This window comes from Mesoplodon mirus, assembly GCF_964341445.2.
Source record: "Mesoplodon mirus genome assembly, chromosome: 11".
Lineage (NCBI taxonomy): Eukaryota > Metazoa > Chordata > Mammalia > Artiodactyla > Ziphiidae > Mesoplodon > Mesoplodon mirus.
Window position 1 is genome coordinate 97,090,233 of NC_138987.1, and position 19,459 is coordinate 97,109,691.

Here is a 19,459-nt window from a genome sequence, read left to right on the forward strand (position 1 = left end):
TCTGCTCCAGAGTGTGAGCTAAACGGGTGAGACAGAATTTGGATAGTGGATCTGAGAGACTTTGGTCACAATTTTTTTTTTTTTGGCTGCGCCATGTGGCTTGTAGGATCTTAGTTCCGCGACCAGGGATTGAACCTGTGCCATGGTAGCGACAGCGTGGAGCCCTAACAATTGGGCCGCCAGGGAATTCCCGAGATGCTTTGGTTTGAAGTGGCATCTGTGATTTTCATCGCAGCTCCTAACATCTGTCACTGTGCCTGCCTGGAGTTACACAGTTAGAGAGAAATACCTGTGGATGTTTGGGGGTCTAGGAGGTGCGTGTTAAATGCAAATACCCCTAGGATAGGAAATGACTTTAGTTGTTGGCAACTAACACAGCAGTGGAGGGCAGTCAGCTTCTTGAGAAGAGCAAGGTCCTGTGAGAATGGGACCCAGGACAGAAGTGTGGAGAAGTGCGGAGGGCAGGGGCGCGAGAGCAGGGGTGGGGGAGACGCGGCGGGGGGTGGAAGGGAGGCGCCAAGGGTCTTCACAGGTCTGTGGGAAGCGGCCCTGGTGACATCCTGTTTATAGCCGAGTGACCTCAGATGAGTCACCCCCGTGATTCAGTTTCCCCACTTCTCTGTGACATGGGGAAGGTCAGCTGGTCAGGAGGGGACTCTTTTCCTCATCTTCGCATCACACACTTGGTACCACCACCGCTGTTGCCATCGGCTAGCAGAATGCGCCACATGCAGGAGCACAGGGGGCTCTGGGCTGAGGGCTTGGCATCCATTACACCTGACTTCACTCTCACAACCCTGGGACACGGGTGCTGTTCCCGCCTTGGCTTTACAGATGGGGAAACCGAGCCTTCCAGAAATTGAATAACACACCCAATGTCACGCGCCAGGGATGCGTAGGTGAAGGGCCGCCACAGCTGGGTCAGTCCTGGCCAGGGGCGCGCACACTTCTTCTACAAAAAGTCACTATTTTAGGCTTTGTGGGTGACATAGAGTCTTCCGTCCTCCTCCTCCCTCTCTCTCTTTCTTCATCCGTTTAAAAACATACAAACCAGGGCTTCCCTGGTGGCGCAGTGGTTGAGAGTCCGCCTGCCGATGCAGGGGACACGGGTTCGTGCCCCGGTCCGGGAAGATCCCACGTGCCGCGGAGCGGCTGGGCCCGTGAGCCATGGCCACTGAGCCTGCGTGTCCGGAGCCTGTGCTCCGCAATGGGAGAGGCCACAACAGTGAGAGGCCCGCGTACCGCAAAAAAAAACCCAAAAAAACAAAACATACAAACCATTTTCAGCTGGTGAGCTGTACACAAACAGGCCGCTGGCTGGGTTTGGCCTTCAGCCCATAGTTTACTGACCCCTGTTAACAGGTAAACAGAGATGCAAACTGCTGCAGAATGGCACCTCTTTCCAGCTTTCAGAGGGGATGTCAAACCCACTCAGAGACTCCCGGCCTGAGAGGGTGGCAGGGTTACCTGTCTGGTCCAGGTGTGTGCCGGCTTCTCTGAAGATCTAGGGGGATGTGGGCACCAGGGTCTCTCTGCCCCTCACACCTGTCCCTCCCTCTGCCCAGCCTCCCCTGTGCTCCCTGCTCACCGGGGCTGGGCCCCTCTTCCTCCTCAGCACCCGTCTCGCTTTCCTTTCTCCTGGGACTTCTGCTCTCGGTTGGGTAAGGCCAGCCGAGAGGATCCACAGACCCACAGCTACTTGTCCCCAAGCCTTTGTGCCAGACTGCCTTGGTGGCTGGGCCCGGGCAGGAAACCGGGAAATCTCTTTGTTCCTAAGGCGTCTCAGAGTCAAGGGGGTTTGGGAAAGGAAGCTCTGTGTAAACACAGGCGATGATGTTTGTGTGCAGGGCAGGGGACCAGCCTGTGTGAGCCTGTGCAGAGGCAGCTTGGGAAGAGCTGGGGTCCCTGTTCTGGGCAGCGTAGAAAAGGGTTAAGCCAGGCCCACATGTGGGCTCAAGTCCTGACACCACCATTGACCCACTTTGTGACCTGGTCTGGATCCTTAAGCTCTCAGACGCTCCCTTTCCTCATCTATTAAGTGGGAATAGCAATATCCATCTCAGTAGGTATCCTAGAGCTTACAAAGTTAACACCAGTATTCATCCAGTGCTTCCTACATGCCAGGCCCTGTTCCAAGGACTTCCTCTCTACAGTTATCTTCACTATTTGTGGATTCCGTATTTGCGAACTCGTCTACTTGCTAAAATTTATTTGCAGTGCCCCGAATCATTACGCAAAGTACTTTGCAGTCTTTCGAGAGTGTGCAGAGCAGTGACAGCTGTCAGTTGCTGGACCCTCATGTTCCCAGCTGAACAGGGAGTAGCTCAGCCATCTTGCTTCAGCTCAGTCTCTCCTGTTCACAGTCTATTTGGTGCCACACTTTTCTCACGTTTGTGCTTTCTGTTGGTGATTTCGCTGTTTAAAATGCCCCCCAAGCACAGCACTGAGGTGCTAAGCTTCCCACGCACAAGAAGGCTGGGACATGCCTTGTGGAGGAAGTACCTGTGTTACACCAACTTTGTTCAGGCCTGAGCTGTAGTGCTGTTGGCCGTGAGGTCAATGTTAACGAAGCAACAATTTATATTTAATAAAGTGTCTTTAGGGAATTACGTGGTGGTCCAGTGGTTGGGACTCCGAGCTTCCACTGCAGGGGGCACGGGTTTGATCCCTGGTTGGGGAACTAGGATCTCGCAAGCCGTGTGACGAGGCCAAAAAAAAAAAGTGTCTTTAAGCAGAAACACACATAAAACAAGCTAACATACTGACTGGATGATGAAAATGTGACCGCTTGCGGGAACCTTGCCCTCCCTGATTTCCTCCCCGGGAACGCTGGTTCAATATTCTCTAATTCAGTGTCCATAGTGACTTCCTAGGACATCACTGCCTAGAACGACAAGAATCAACTGTACTAACTTGTTTCATAATCACAACAACTCTTTGGGGCAGAGTCTCATTATCCTCTATATTTTGCTGATGAGGGCATGGCAGCACAGAGAGGTTGCCTAATTTGTCTGAGGTCACACAGGTCTAGGTAGCAGAGTTGGGATCAAAGCCAGGTAGTCCCTTCTGAATTAGGTAAAGCAAGATGCAGAGAACCTCAGGCAGTGCCCCGCACATAATGTGTGCTCATCAGGCCTCTGCCATGCAGTCCCACTCTGGCCGTGGTGTTGGAGGTCTCTAATGCCCATTCTGCTCTGATATTCTAAGGCTTTGTGATTTCTGCCAGTCCTTCCAAGCCTGCCCAGCACTGTAGGAGTGGGCTAGGTCTGCAGGGTCGGGGGGTTATAGCTTCAGGAGTGGAAATTGGGACGGACAGGCTGTGGGTATGGGAGGAAGGATGCTGGGGGGCAAATGCCGAGGGCTCAGGTGGTATCCCTGAGGAGCCCGGGGGCAGCCTGATGTCCCCTCCCATGGTGCCTTCCTCCCTCCCTCCCTCCCTCCTCTCCTCCTTTCCTTCCTTCCTTCTTTTATGTTTTTGAATTTTATTTTATTTATTTATTTAAGCAGCAAGTTCTTATTAGTTATCTATTTTATACATATTAGTGTATACATGTCAACCCCAATCTCCCAGTTCATCCCACCACCACCACCCCCCTGCCGCTTTCCCCGCTTGGTGTCCATACATTTGTTCTCTATGTCTCTGTCTCTATTTCTGCCCTGCAAACCGGTTCCTCTGTACCATTTTTCTAGGTTCCACATATATGCGTTAATATACGATATTTGTTTTTCTCTTTCTGACTTAATTCACTCCGTATGACAGTCTCTGGATCCACCCACATCTCTACAAATGACCCAGTTTCGTTCCTTTTTATGGCTGAGTAATATTCCATTGTATATATGTGCCACATCTTCTTTATCCATTCTTCTGTCGATGGACACTTAGGTTGCTTCCATGTCCTGGCTATTGTAAATAGAGCTGCAGTGAGCATTGTGGTACATGACTCTTTTTGTTGTTGTTTTTTACACATCTTTATTGGAGTATAATTGCTTTACAGTGGTGTGTTAGTTGCTGCTGTATAACAAAGTGAATCAGCTATACATATACATATATCTCCATATCCCCTCCCTCTTGCGTCTCCCTCCCACCCTCCCTATCCCACCCCTCTAGGTGGTCACAAAGCACCGAGCTGATCTCCCTGTGCTATGTGGCTGCTTCCCACTAGCTATCTATTTTACATTTGGTAGTGTATATATGTCCATGCCACTCTCTCACTTCGTCCCAGCTTACCCTTCCCCCTCCCCGTGTTCTCAAGTCCATTCTCTACGTCTGCATCTTTATTCCTGTGCTGCCCCTAGGTTCTTCAGAACCTTCTTTTTTTTTTTAGATTCCATATATATGTGTTAGCATACGGTATTTGTTTTTCTCTTTCTGACTTACTTCACTCTGTATGACACACTCTAGGTCCATCCACATCTCTACAAATGACCCAGTTTCATTCCTTTTCATGGCTGAGTAATATTCCATTGTATATATGTGCCACATCTTCTTTATCCATTCATCTGTCGATGGACACTTAGGTTGCTTCCATGTCCTGGCTATTGTTAATAGAGCTACAGTGAACATTGTGGTACATGACTCTTTTTGAATTATGGTTTTCTCAGGGTATATGTCCAGTAGTGCGATTGCTGGGTCATAGGGTAGTTCTATTTTTAGTTTTTTAAGGAACCTCCATACTGTTCTCCATAGTGGCTGTATCAACTTACATTCCCACCAACAGTGCAAGAGGGTTCATTTTTCTCCACACCCTCTCCAGCATTTGTTGTTTGTAGATTTTCTGATGATGCCCATTCTAACTGGTGTGAGGTGATACCTCATTGTAGTTTTGATTTGCATTTCTCTAATAATTAATGATGTTGAGCAGCTTTTCATCTGCCTCTTGGCCATCTGTATGTCTTCTTTGGAGAAATGTCTATTTAGGTCTTCTGCCCATTTTTGGATTGGGTTGTTTGATTTTTTAATATTGAGCTGCATGAGCTGTTTATATATTTTGGAGATTAATCCTTTGTCCGTTGATTCGTTTGCAAATATTTTCTCCCATTCTGAGGGTTGTCTTTTCGTCTTGTTTGTAGTTTCGTTTAGTTTGCAAAAGCTTTTAAGTCATTGGGTCCCATTTGTTTATTTTTGTTTTTATTTCCATTACTCTAGGAGGTGGATCAAAAAAGATCTTGCTGTCATTTATGTCAAAGAGTGTTCTTCCTATGTTTACCTCTAAGACTTTTATAGTGTCTGGTCTTACATTTAGGTCTCTAATCCATTTTGAGTTTATTTTTGTGTATGGTGTTAGGGAGTAATCTAATTTCATTCTTTTACACGTAGCTGTCCAGTTTTCCCAGCACCACTTATTGAAGAGACTGTCTTTTCTGCATGGTATATCTTTGCCTCCTTTGTCATAGATTAGTTGACCATAGGTGCGTGAGTTTATCTCTGGGTTTTCTATCCTGTTCCATTGATCTATACTTTTGTTTTTGTGCCAGTACCATATTGTCTTGATTACTGTAGCTTTGTAGTATAGTCTGAAGTCAGTGAGTCTGATTTCTCCAGCTCCGATTTTTTCCCTCAAGACTGCTTTAGCTATTCGGGGTATTTTGTGTTTCCATACAAATTTTAAGATTTTTTTGTTCTAGTTCTGTAAAAAACGCCACTGGTAATTTGATAGGGATTGCACTGAATCTGTAGATTGCTTTGGGTAGTACAGTCATTTTTACAATATTGATTCTTCCAATCCAAGAACATGGTATATCTCCCCATCTGTTTATATCATCTTTAATTTCTTTCATCAGTGTCTTATAGTTTTTGGCATACAGGTCTTTTGTTTCCCTATGTAGGTTTAATCCTAGGTATTTTATTCTTTTTGTTGCAATGGTAAATGGGATTGTTTCCTTAATTTCTCTTTCTGATTTTTCATCATTAGTGTATAGGAATGCAAGAGATTTCTGTGCATTAATTTTGTATCCTGCAACTTTACCAAATTCATTGATTAGCTCTAGTAGTTTTCTGGTGGCATCTTTAGGATTCTCTATGTATAGTATCTTGTCATCTGCAAACAGTGACAGTTTTACTTCTTCTTTTCCAATTTGTATTCCTTTTATTTCTTTTTCTTCCCTGATTGCCATGGCTAGGACTTCCAAAACTATGTTGAATAATAGTGGTGAGAGTGGACATCCTTGTCTTGTTCCTGATCTTAGAGGAAATGCTTTCAGTTTTTCACCATTGAGAATGATGTTTGCTGTGGGTTTGTCGTATATGGCCTTTATTATGTTGAGGTAGGTTCCCTCTGTGCCCACTTTCTGGAGAGTTTTTATCATAAATGGGTGTTGAATTTTGTCAAAAGCTTTTTCTGCATCTATTGAGATGATCATATGGTTTTTATTCTTCAGTTTTTTAGTATGGTGTATCACATTGATTGATTTGCGTATATTGAAGAATCCTTGCATTCCTGGGATAAATCCCACTTGATCATTGTGTATGATCCTTTTAATGTGTTGTTGGGTTCTGTTTGCTAGTATTTTTGCATCTATATTCATCAGTGATATTGGTCTGTAATTTTCTTTTTTTGTAGTATCTTTGTCTGGTTTTGGTATCAGGGTGATGGTGGCCTCATAGAATGAGTTTGGGAGTGTTTCTTCCTCTGCAATTTTTTGTAAGAGTTTGAGAAGGATGGGTGTTAGCTCTTCTCTAAATGTTTGATAGAATTCACCTGTGAAGCCATCTGGTCCTGGACTTTTGTTTATTGGAAGATTTTTAATCACAGTTTCAATTTCATTACTTGTGATTGGTCTGTTCATATTTTCTATTTCTTCCTGGTTCAGTCTTGGAAGGTTATACCTTTCTAAGAATTTGTCCATTTCTTCCAGGTTGTCCATTTTATTGGCATAGAGTTGCTTCTAGTAGTCTCTTAGGGTGCTTTGTATTTCTGCCGTGTCCATTGTAACTTCTCCTTTTTCATTTCTAATTTTATTGATATGAGTCCTCTCCCTCTTTTTCTTGATGAGTCTGGCTAAAGATTTATCAATTTTGTTTATCTTCTCAAAGAACCAGCTTTTAGTTTTATTGAGCTTTGCCACTGTTTTCTTTGTTTCTATTTCATTTATTTCTGCTCTGATCTTTATGATTTCTTTCCTTCTACTAATTTTATGTTTTGTTTGTTCTTCTTTCTATAGTTCCTTTAGGTTAAGGTTAGATTGTTTCTTTGAGATTTTCTTGTTTCTTGAGGTAGGCTTGTATTGCTATAAACTTCCCTTTTAGAACTGCTTTTGCTGCATCCCATAGGTTTTGGATCGTCGTGTTTTCATTGTCATTTGTCTCTAGGTATTTTTTTATTTCCTCTTTGATCTCTTGGTTATTTAGTAACGTATTGTTTAGCCTCCGTGTGTTTGTGTTTTTTACATTTTTTTCCCTGTAATTGATTTATAATCTCATAGCGTTGTGGTCGGAAAAGAAACTTGATATGATTTCAATTTTCTTAAATTTACCGAGGCTTGATTTGGGACCCAAGATGTGATCTGTTCTGGAGAATGTTCTATGTGCACTTGAGAAGAAAGTGTAATCTGTTGTTTTTGGATGGAATGTCCTATAAATATCAATTAAATCTATCTGGTCTATTGTGTCATTTAAAGCTTGTGTTTTCTTATTAATTTTCTGTCTGGATGATCTGTCCAGTGGTGTACGTGAGTTGTTAAATTCCCCCACTGTTATTGTGTAACTGTTGATTTCCTCTTTTATAGCTGTTAGCATTTGCCTTACATATTGAGGTGCTCCTATGTTGAGTGTATATATCTTTATAATTGTTATATCTTCTTCTCGGATTGGTCCCTTGATCATTATGTAGTGTCCTTCCTTGTTTCTTGTAACATTCTTTATTTTAAAGTCTGTTATCTGATATGAGTATTGCTATTCCAGCTTTCTTTTGATTTCTATTTGCATGGAATATTTTTTTCCATTCCCTCACTTTCAGTCTGTATGTGTCCTTAGGTGTGAAGTGGGTCTCTTGTAGGCAGCATATATATGGGTCTTGTTTTGGTATCTATTCAGTGATACAAAAGTTGTCTTTTGGTTGGAGCATTTAATCCATTCACGTTTAAGGTAATTATCGATATGTATGTTCCTATTACCATTTTCTTAATCGTTATGGGTTTGTTTTTGTAGGTCCTTTTCTTCTCTTGTGTTTCCCACTTAGAGAAGTTCCTTTGGCATTTGCTATAGAGGTGGTTTGTTGGTGCTGAATTCTCTTAGCTTTTGCTTGGCTGTAAAGCTTTTGATTTCTCCATTGAATCTCAATGAGATCCTTGCCGAGTAGAGTAATCGTGGTTGTAGGTTCTTCCGTTTCATCAGTTTGAATATATGGTGTCACTCCCTTCTGACTTTTAGAGTTTCTGCTGAGAAATGAGCTGTTAACCTTATATGGGAGTTCCCTTGTATGTTATTTGTTGTTTTTCCCTTGTTGCTTTCAGTAATTTTTCTTGGTCTTTAATTTTTGTCAGTTCGATTACTATGTGTCTCAGCATATTTCTCCTTGGGTTTATCCTGCCTGGGACTCTATGCGCTTCCTGGACTTGGGTGGCTATTTCCTTTTCCATGTTAGGGAAGTTTTTGACTATAATCTCTCCAAATATTTCTTGGGCCCTTTCTCTCTCTCTTCTTCTGGGACGCCTATAATGTGAATGTTGGTGCATTTAATGTTGTCCCAGAGGTCTCTTGGGCTGTCTTCATTTCTTTCATTCTTTTTTCTTTATTCTGTTCCATGGCAGTGAGTTCCACCATTCTGTCTTCCAGGTCACTTATCCGTTCTTCTGCCTCAGTTATTCTGCTGTTGATTCCTTCTAGTGTGTTTTTATTTCAGTTATGGTATTGTTCATCTCTGTTTGTTTGTCCTTTAATTCTTCTAGGTGTTTGTTCTTTAATTCTTCTAGGTCTTTGTTAAACATTTCTTGCATCTTCTCAATCTTTGCCTCCATTCTTTTTCCGAGGTCCTGGATCATCTTCACTATCATTATTCTGAATTCTTTGTCTGGAAGGTAGCCTATCTCCACTTTGTTTAGTTGTTTTTCTGGGGTTTTATCTTGTTCCTTCATCTGGTACAAAGTCCTCTGCCTTTTCATTTTGTCTATCTTTCTGTGAATGTTCTTCCTTCCTTTCTTCCTCCCTCCCTCCCTCCCTCCTCTCCTTCCTTCTTTCTTTCCTTCCTCCCTTCCTTCCTTTCTTGCTGCTCCACACAGCATGTGGGATCATAGTTCTCTGACCAGGAATCGAGCCCACGCCCCCTGCAGTGGAAGCACGGAGTCCTAACCGCTGGACTGCCAGGGAATTCCCTCTTGGTGTCTTTTTTTTTTTTTTTTTTGTGGTACATGGGCCTCTCACTGTTGTGGTCTCTCCCGTTGCAGAGCACAGGCTCCGGAGGCGCAGGAGCCTCAGCAGCCATGGCTCACGGGCCTGGCCGCTTCGCGGCATGTGGGGCCTTCCTGGACCGGGGCATGAACCCATGTCACCTGCATCGGCAGGCACACTCTCAACCACTGTGCCACCAGGGAAGCCCTCTCTTGGTGTCTTTAGGGCTCTCTCTTCACCAGCTGGGAGCTGCTGGGAGGGGTATGATTGGCTTATTTTCTTTAGTTGAAGTGCAACTTGAGAGCCTCTCCAGCATGACAGGACACTCTGGTACTCATGACAGGTGATAATAAACCTATTTCACAACCGGCTGGCACAGTCACCAACCCATAATCCCAGAGGCTGCTGTAGGCGAGGAGGCCATCTGCCCTGGGGTTGTCAGCTGATGTGTACTGATGGCTTGATTCTGCGTCCTCTACGTCCATGTCACACACAAGTTGCATCTGTCTCTTAGCAGCTGTCTTTCCTGAAAGATTCTAGTGATGGTGTAGGTGGTGGGGGTCACCTGTGCCCGACATCACAGTAATAATCCATTAAATGCCCTGTTAGTGAGGAGCGAGGGCAAGGAATCTGGAGAGAAGGTCAGAGTTCAAACCTCAGAGGTCCACCAGCCTGCAACCCTGTGCAAACCCTCCCACCTCTCTAAGCCCTGGTTCTCTTGTGGGTAAAGTCTGATAAAACTACCTCCCTAACAGGTGTGGTGAAGATCAAGTACAATTTCATGGGTGAACATGCCTCGTATGGTGAAAAATTCTGTACGAGAAATGAAAGGGATTGAGTTGGACCCTATCCGTAGCGGCTCACACAAGGAGTAGGAATTGAGCTTCAAGGCACTGACCTTCAACTGCTTTGGGGACCCACAGGCAGAGCTGCCACCTGCCCACATTCTCCTTCCCTTCCTCCACAGCCAGTGGATCCAGATGGGGACATGAGGTCCCAGAATCCAGTCTCTGTTTCCCAGCCTCCTTGGGCCATACCGTCCAGTTCTGGCCAGTGGGATAAAAGCGTGTCCTTAAAGGGCAGGGCTCTCTTTGCCACAACCCTGCCCACTCTTTCCTTCCCCCTCCTGGCTTTCCAGGGCACGGATGTGGTGAGAAGCTGTCTGAGACCATGAGATATGGCCAGGTCCCTGGGCGGGGGGATGGCAGAACAGAAATAGATGGTGCCAGGTCTCTGTAGCCTGGATAACTTAGCTACTGAGTAGTAGCCGAGGGAGAAAGGCTTTCTATCATTTCAGTTGTCTGTTACAGTGGTCAAAGCTATAGCCTAACCCTGTGAGGATCAACCCAGTGGTGAAGTAAAAGTGGTCAGGCTAGCACACTGCTTTGGTGCAAGGATGAGAGCTGGGGTTGGGACGGCAGATGGGTGTGAGAATAACCCCTGGGAAGGGCTGGGCCAGCCGCCAGTGCTCTTTGGGTCATTCTAGGAAGACTTTCTGGGGAGGCAGGACTTTGTGGATATCAATGGTGTGAGTACCCTTTCCTTCACCTGCCCATCCCCCCAGGCCTCCCCTCTCTTCCTGGATTCCTTCCTCTCTCTCTGATCATTAGCCAGGCATTGTGCCCTCTGTCTCTCCCGAGGAATACAGTCAGGAAGAATAAGACAGGGTCCTGTCTTCATGGCATGATGTCATACAGACTCAAGCCACTGAGATCACAAACCTCAGGTCATCCATGACTCTTTCTTTCTCTTCATGCCCCATAAAGACTTCATCAGTACGTCTGGTCAGATCTGCCTTCAAAATAGAACCGGGGGAATTCCCTGGTGGTCCATTGGTTAGGACTCTGTGCTTCCACTGCAGGGGGCACGGGTTCAATCGATCCCTGGTTGGGGAACTAAGATCCTGCAAGCCATGCAGTGTGGCCAAAAAAAAAAAAAATAAATAAATAAATAGAACCAGGACCCTGATTCCACTGCCACTATCCTGGTCTGAGCCGCCACCACCACTTGCCTGACCTTTTTTTAAAAAAAATTTATGTATTTAATTTATTTATTTTTGGCTGCGTTGGGTCTTCATTGCTGCATGGGCTTTCTCTAGTTGTGGTGAGCGGGGGCTACTCTTTATTGCAGTGCGCGGGCCTCTCATTGTGGTGGCTTCTCTTGTGGAACACAGGCTCTAGGTGCACGGGCTTCAGTAGTTGTGGCACGCAGGCTTCAGTAGTTGTGGCTCGTGGGCTCTAGAGCACAGGCTCAGTAGTTGTGGCGCATGGGCTTAGTTGCTCTGTGGCATGTGAGATCTTCCCGGACCAGGGCTCAAATCCGTGTCCCCTGCATTGGCAGGCGGATCCTTAACCACTGTGCCACCAGGGAAGCCCTTGTCTAAACTTTTGCGTTAGCTCCCTACCTGGTTTCCATGCTTCTTCCCTCCCCACCTCGCCCATTGTCTGTTCTCAACAGAGCCTGCAGAATGATCCTCTTAGAACATAAATCAGATCATGTCCCTTCCTTGCTCAGAACTTTCCAGTGGCTCCTCATTTCTCCCAGAGTAAATGCTAATTTCCTTTCACCAGCCCATAAAACCCTTCATGATGGGTCCCCTGGCCATACTGGCCTCGGCTCCAATCATGCTTCTCTGTTTCCTTGATTTGGGGCTGCCTTGAGCCCAGCAGGTGTGCACCCACTCAGGTGTTTCTGTGCAGCTCTCTTTGCCTTGAATATTCTTCCCTAGATATTCTAAGACTCAGCCCTCATACAGGCCTCTGCTCCCGTGTCACCTCCTCAGAGAGGCCCTCCTGACTACCCTCCATAAATACCACTCGCCCCCATCACTTGCTCCCATTACCCTACATCCTCTCCCTAGCGCTGTCACCATCTGACTTATATTGGTTTCCTCGAATCTTAGTCAGCTCGGGCTGCCATAACAAATGACCATGGACTGTGTGGCTTAAACAACAGACATTTATTTCTCACGGTTCTGGAGAGTGGAAGTCCAAGAGCAAGGTGCCAGCAGATTCAGCTCTTGGGGAGGGCTCTCTTCCTGGTCTGCCTTCTCCTTGGACCCTCACATGGCCTTCCTGGGTGCAGGCAGGCAGAGAGATCTTGGGGCTCCTCCTCTTCTTATAAGGGGACCAATCCCATCGTGAGGGCCCCACCCTTGACCTATTCTAGCCCTAATTATGTCTCAAAGGCCCCACCTCCAAACACCATCACTTGGGGGTAATTAGGGTTTCACCATATGAATGTTAGGGTGATACAAACACTTGTTCATCAACTTGCTCCCTCACCAAGTATAAGCTCTTGGAGTAGATTGTCCCACACTCTGGGTCTCCATCACCTGCAATGATGCCAGCACCCAGGTAAGGCTCAGCTGATACTCCCTGGATGGGGAGTAGGGAGTTAGAGCTGATGGATGGCTCTAAGAGAGTGCAGAACAGAGCTGGAGGGGTTGTGGGTGTGGGTGGAGCCTTTCCCAGACTGTGGCTGGCGCTGGGTCCCGGAGTCTGCTGGGTGCCGGCTGTCCGCTTCCAGTCCTGGCCTTTTGTTTACTTGGCCAGTAGTTTGGGCAGCCTTGGGTTTTTCTTGCTGAATAGTTCTTGCTGAACTCCATGGGAGGAGTTAAATAAATACTGGCTCCCAGATACGGGAACCAAAATCCTACAGGAAATGTTGAGGTGGGAGGGAGGGAGAGGACCAGCCCTGGGCTTCCCCTGCCAGGGCCCCCAGGAGCACACACCCGATTCTTTTACCCCAGCTCCTGTGGGAAGTGAAGCGGGTCATCCTGTGTTTTCCAGTGGAAACTTCTTGGTTCTTCTTTACAGCATTCATTCGTCCGTAGAGCTGGTAAACATTTATTAAGCACTGCCTGCCACTAACAAGTTAGAAATTCAGAAAACCTTAGTGGGGCAAAATTTCTATTCAGTGTTCATAGCGTTCGTGTTTGGCAATTCTTCCTTCTCTCACTCTTAAAACGTTCCCCCATTCTGATCCCATGCCCTAGACGAGCGCTCTATATCCCAGAGCAGTGGTGTGCTTGATAAATGATTAATAGCCGGCTCTCTGCAGCCTCCATTATGGCTACATTTTCATGCTACTGATGTGATGTAACTGAACCAGGTTTGTTTACTTGACTCTCAGCAAGCCAAACGCTGAGACACCAAGGTTTGCAGCAGAGAAAGAGTTTATTCTCAAGGCAGCCAAGTGAGGAGACTGGAGAAAAAGTCTCAGATCCGCCTCCTCGAAGGCAAGGAGCTTGGGATATTTATGGGATAAAGAAACAGGGTATTCTTACACGTGGAAAAAGATGATGGGAGGTAGAGAAAGGGTGAAGTAATTGGTGTTCTGCGCAGGCATATCTGCGTTATGCTTTTTCATGGGACGTGTATTCAAAAAATGGAGGCACTTAGCATGATCTGAGGGTGGAGTTTTGGGCCCTTTGACGTCAAAAGGTCGTTCATTGGACATTTGTGCAGGCCCAGTTTTAGGATCAGTGGTCTCAACCAGTCTTAGCTGTCTCAAACTGGACATGAGCTGACTCCCAAGTTTCTGAAAAACAGCTTAAGCCTCCATTACTATGGCAACCCATACGTCAGAGTTACTACTGTCTGCAGGGGTGGTTAAGGAGTCTTGCAATATATTTCTAAGGTATATGAAACTTGGAGGGTAGGCAGTTAAAGAAAGTAAAAAACATAACTAAAGAGAGCTTAATCAGTAAAGGCAGGTTCCAAGCAGAGGGGTTTTAACATGCCGTTCCCTTACCTGCTGTTCTGTAAGACAAGCTCAGGAATTTCTGTTAGTCACCAGCTTCTATTAACCTATGGGGTGTGGTTTCAGTGTCACTGAATGCAAAATTGGAAAGAGTTGTGTAGTACCACACCATTGGATAGAATTCCCACTGTACTGATATATATGTATGTATAACCTCAAGAGTATAGATAATGGTAAAATGTATAATAATTAGGAAATGATCAGTTTCCAGTATTTGTTATCTCTGTTTTAAATATAATTTATTTAATTATGTTTCTATAATTAAATTTTTATTTTTTTAACTTATTTTATTTTATATTTTAAGATTTTTTTTTGATGTGGACTATTTTTAAAGTCTTTATTTAATTTGTTACAATGTTGCTTCTGTTTTATATTTTGGTTTTTTGGCCGCAAGGCATGTGGGATCTTAGCTCCCCAGCCAGAAATCGAACCTGCACCCACTGCATTGGAAGGCGAAGTCTCAACCACTGGACTGCCAGGCAAGTCCCTTAAATTTTTAATAATGACTACTTAATAACTGATTTACAAAATTCTTAAAAATACAACAGTCAGCTCTTGCAAGCCAGGATGAGCTGGTTCCAGTTATCACTGCATGGGAGCTTGTGAAAGATGCAAAATCTTGGGCCTCACTCCAGACCTACTAAATCAGGCTATGAATATTAACACTTTTAACAATGTCCTCAGGTAATTTGTATACATGTTAGAGTTTGAGAAATGTGGCCCTAGAGGTAACCACTGTTTCTGATTTTGTTTATATCTTTTAGACCTTTTTCACAACACAGATGCATATGTTTTGAAATGATTTTTTTCTGGCTTTTTCTTTGAACAATTTAAAATAGATTTTATTTTTAAGAGCAGTTCTAGGTCCACAGCAAAATCGAGCAGAAGGTACGGAGGTTTCCCATATACCCCCTGACCCCACACATGCACGGCCTCCCCCAATATCAGCATCCTCAGCAGAGGGTACTTTTGTTACAATTAATGAATCTACATTGACACATCAGTATCACCCAGAGTCCACAATTTACATTAGGGTTCATTTGGTGTTGTACATTCTATGGGTTTCAACAGTGCAGAGTCTTAACCACTGGTCGGCCAGGGAAGTCCCTAGATTTTCAAATATTGATCTTATATTTGGTTACCTTGCCAATGTTTCTATTAATTTTTAATAGTTTGTAGATACTTTTGGGACAATTATATCATATGTTATTAATGATAGTTTGTTTTTTTGTTTCTGATCTTTATGACTCTAATTTATTTTTCTTGTCTTGTTGCATTTGCCAGGATTCCCAATGTGATTTAAACAGAAGTGGTAAGATTGGGCATCCTTATCTTGTTTTCTATTTGAAGGGGACTGATGTTACATTCTTACGTATCCTCATTAGAATAGGTTTTTAGAAAAATTGAAATACAGTTGACTTACAATGTTATATTAGTTTCAGGTGTACAATATAGTGATTTGCTATTTTTATAGATTATAATCCACTTAAAGTTATCATAGAATATTGATTATATTTCCAGTGCTGTATATTAAATCATTCTATCTTGTTTATTTTATACCTAGTAGTTTGTACCTCTTAATCTCCCTCTATCTTGCCCTTTCCCCCACCCTTTTCCCCACTGGTAATCACTAGTTTGTTCTTTGTATCTGTGAGTCTCTTGTTTTGTTGTATTCATTCATTTGTTTTATTTTTTAGATTCCAAGTGAAAACGTACAGTATTTGTCTTTCTCTGACTTCACTAAGCATAATGCACTCCAGGTCCATCCATGTTGTTGCAAATGGTATCCCATACGTTTTTGTCAGTTAATCTTAGTAGGTTAGGGCTTCCCTGGTGGTGCAGTGGTTAAGAATATGCCTGCCAATGCAGGGGACACGGGTTCGAGCCCTGGTCTGGGAAGATCCCACATGCCGCGGAGTAACTAAGCCAGTGCACTACAAATACTGAGCCTGCGCTCTAGAGCCTGCAAGCCACAACTACTGAGCCCACGAGCCACAACTACTGAAGCCCGCATGCCTAGAGCTCGTACTTTGCAACAAGAGAAGCTACCGCAATGAGAAGCCCACGCGCCACAACGAAGCGTAGCCCCCGCTATCCGCAACTAGAGAAACCCCACGCGCAGCAAGGAAGACCCAACTCAGCCAAAATAAATAAATAAATAGATAGATAGATTTAAAAAAAATCTTAGTAGGTTAAAGTATTTTCTTCTATTCCCAGAGTTTTTATGAATGAGAAAATTTGTCAAATGGTTTTTCTGCATCAATTGAGATGCTCAAATTTTTATCCTTTAATCCGTTAGGGTGGTATGTGATAATGATAGATTTTTCACATTTATTTGAAACTTATTGATGGACCAGTCAAATTTCTGGAATAAATAAAACTTGGTCAGAATATATTTTCTTTGTAATATACTGTTGTATTCAGTTGCTAACATTTTGTTTAGGACTTTTTACTTTTACTTGTTACTCTATCTTCATGAGTAAGTCTGGCCAGGGATTTTTTTTTTCTCATATTGTTCATGTCTGGTTTTGGCATCAAGGTTACATTAGATTTATAGTCTTAATCAGGGATAATTTTCTTTGTGGCAGAATCTGTTGCTGATTCTCTAATAGTTATTCTGACCCTCTTTCTTTAGCAACAGAACTCCAATTTTTAGCTGGACACATAGCTAAAGATTATTTTTCCCAGCCTCTCTCACAGTCCTTCATGTGATTAAATTTTGGCCAGTATCCCCTCATCAGCACCATAGTAAGTGAACTCTTTATAGACCCAAATCCTGAGATTTATGATTCCTACTTTGAGAAATAGGTCCCTGAGGCATTTATTTCTAATCGTGACTAGTTTCATTAAAACTAAAAATATGATCTAGTATGTAGACTTCATATATATTTATATTTATACATTTGGGTAGGATTAGAGAAATATTTTCATTGCTTCTTGATCTATACTTACAGCTTCTCTAGATAACTTAAGTGGAAAGAATATCAATTATTGAAGTCATTAAACTGGCCACTATTTGCATGAAAGAATGTCAGTTATAAACCATTTTCAGCTTTTAAAAAGATCTTTAAAGAATTTTTCTTCAGTTGTAAGAAAGCTTTCTCCTAAACATGTGAACAAATGCAACTTTCATATTAAACTGAAAATATTCCAAATTTTACATGCATTGTAGCCAGAACCACAGAGAGAAGCTAACCAAATGCAGAGGAATATTTTTCAGTTTCTACAAAGAAATATGGCCTCTTGTTTTTCTTGAAACTCAGCTCTCTTGGAGTGTCTGATTTTTTTCCACGTTTGATAGAGAAGTGGCTACAAAGAAATGTTTCTGTGCTCTAAAAAAAAATGATAAGGCGGGGCTTCCCTGGTGGCACAGTGGTTGAGAGTCCGCCTGCCCATGCAGGGGACATGGGTTCCTGCCCCAGTCCAGGAAGATCCCGCATGCCGTGGAGCGGCTGGGCCCGTGAGCCATGGCCACTGAGCCTGCGCATCCGGAGCCTGTGCTCCGCAACGGGAGAGGCCACAACAGTGAGAGGCCCGCGTACCGCAAAAAATAATAATAATAATTAAAAAAAAGATAAGGCAAGCAGAATGATAAATGGCAACTGATGATGGACCTCATTGCTGGAGACAGAAGAGCAGGTGGAAGGGACTTGCAAATGTTAGAGAACATACCCATCCAACGAGGGGAGACCCTCATCTCCTGCTGATTGTTCTCTCATGAGAATGTGATCCAGCCTTCCTGCCAGTCTTCTAAGTGAACCGGACACCCACATTTTAATGTAAAAGATCCTGAGCTTTTAATATTGGCTCAAAGTTTAAAAACGGAGACAGTAGTTAAAGCTCCCCCCACACACCTGACTCTTTGCGGGGAAAGTGAGGGCCAGAGGAATGTTGTAACTTTCTCGAGGTGGAGGATGAAGTAAGTGGAGACTCTGACCTCCGGGACTCTGAGACATCTTCCATTTCTGAGATTCTGTGATTAAGTATATGCAGCTATTAATTCCAATCAAGGGCATGATTGTATTCTACTGTTTGCTTGTTGCAAGGGCAGGATCCTAAATGTCCGAGGCTTTCTCTTCCTGTAAGAGGCTCCATCCTCAGAAAACGACTTGAGGGAGGGGTGGTGGCAGCTTGCTCAAGGCCCACGGTTTAGGATACATGAAGTTTTTCATGCAAATTATAGCAGGTAAATTCAGTCTCACAGAAGGAGAGAGGTTGGACGTTTAGGAGGACATAAGGATTTGTCCTTGAACATTTGTGGAAGAAGAAAGAGATGCGTGCTTTTTCCTAAATCAACAAACGTTTTATAGTATGGGAGAGGCCATTTCACACAGAGAATGGTTGTGTTTCAGGAAGGCATAAAGATAAGGGGAAAGTTCCTGTGGTTCCCGAATGAGTGGGTAAAAGCTTCCTATGAGAGGATGTGGCTGGCTCACAAGAGGCCGTTTCTGTGTTTCAAAGCAGACGTCTGGAAATGTGGACTAACTGAATTCAAAGCAGGGTTGCTTGATCCAACCAAACCGTATTGTCCCAAAGCCTTTTTCCCACCAGTGAAGTCTGAGCTCAAAGGATTCCAGCCCGTGTTTTACAGTAAACCAGGGAGAGCTCAGTCAGAGATTCTGGGACCCTTCAGCCCTTTCAGGATGCCCACTGGGAGAGTCCTCCAGAAGGTGCCCTTCCAGCTGTGAGACCCGGATTTGAGGGTGGGGCCCTAAGCAGGCTCAGCTTGGACTGCAATACAGGGAGTGCAATGGTGGTGCAGGGCAGAGAGCAGGAGTTGAGAGCAAGGGGTGAATTGGGGCTTTCCCACTTCTCTCTGTGGCCTCTGGCAAGTCACTTTCCTGAGCATTCACTTCTTCACCTGCAGATTGGGAACGGTCCCGCCGGCTCTTGCTAACGCGTGGCGGTGCCCTGAGGAGGGCATGTCTGTGAAAGTGCCCTGAAAATAGAAAGGATTCACATCACACCTGGCACCTTCTTACCTCTCCAGCCTTATCACCTACCACGCTTCCCCTGTGTTCCAGCCAGGCAAACCAGCTTTTGGGTTCTTCCTAGGTAGCTTCCTCCTGCCCCTGGGCCTTTGCACATGCTGGTTCCATGACCTGAAGTGCTCCTCCCATCTTTGGTTTGATTTTAGTCCTATTCATCCTAGAACTCAGCTCATTGGCCCCCCCAGCCCCATCAGTTTCGGTTGGAATCCTCTATCACAGGTGTACATCCACAGCATCACTATCTTATAGACATAGGTCTCATCACCATTTGTAGTTATGATTTGTTTAGCTTTATGTCATTCTTGTCACTAGACCGTAAGCTCCATGAGGGCAGAGGATGATGCAGTTTTGCTCATCTTTGTATCCCCAGACCCAGCCC

The 19,459-nt window shown here is 44.3% G+C and overlaps 1 protein-coding gene across 3 annotated transcripts in view; it reads left to right on the plus strand.

Annotated features, from left to right (window-relative positions):
* Window positions 1–19,459, plus strand: part of VWF (von Willebrand factor) — a 195,967-nt gene that overhangs the window by 22,289 nt on the left and 154,219 nt on the right. For all 3 annotated transcript variants that reach the window (XM_082636932.1, XM_082636933.1, XM_082636931.1), the window contains exons 3-4: window positions 14,484–14,568; window positions 15,374–15,401. The gene's annotated coding sequence lies outside the window, so the exon portion shown is untranslated. The remainder of the gene's footprint in view (window positions 1–14,483; window positions 14,569–15,373; window positions 15,402–19,459) is intronic.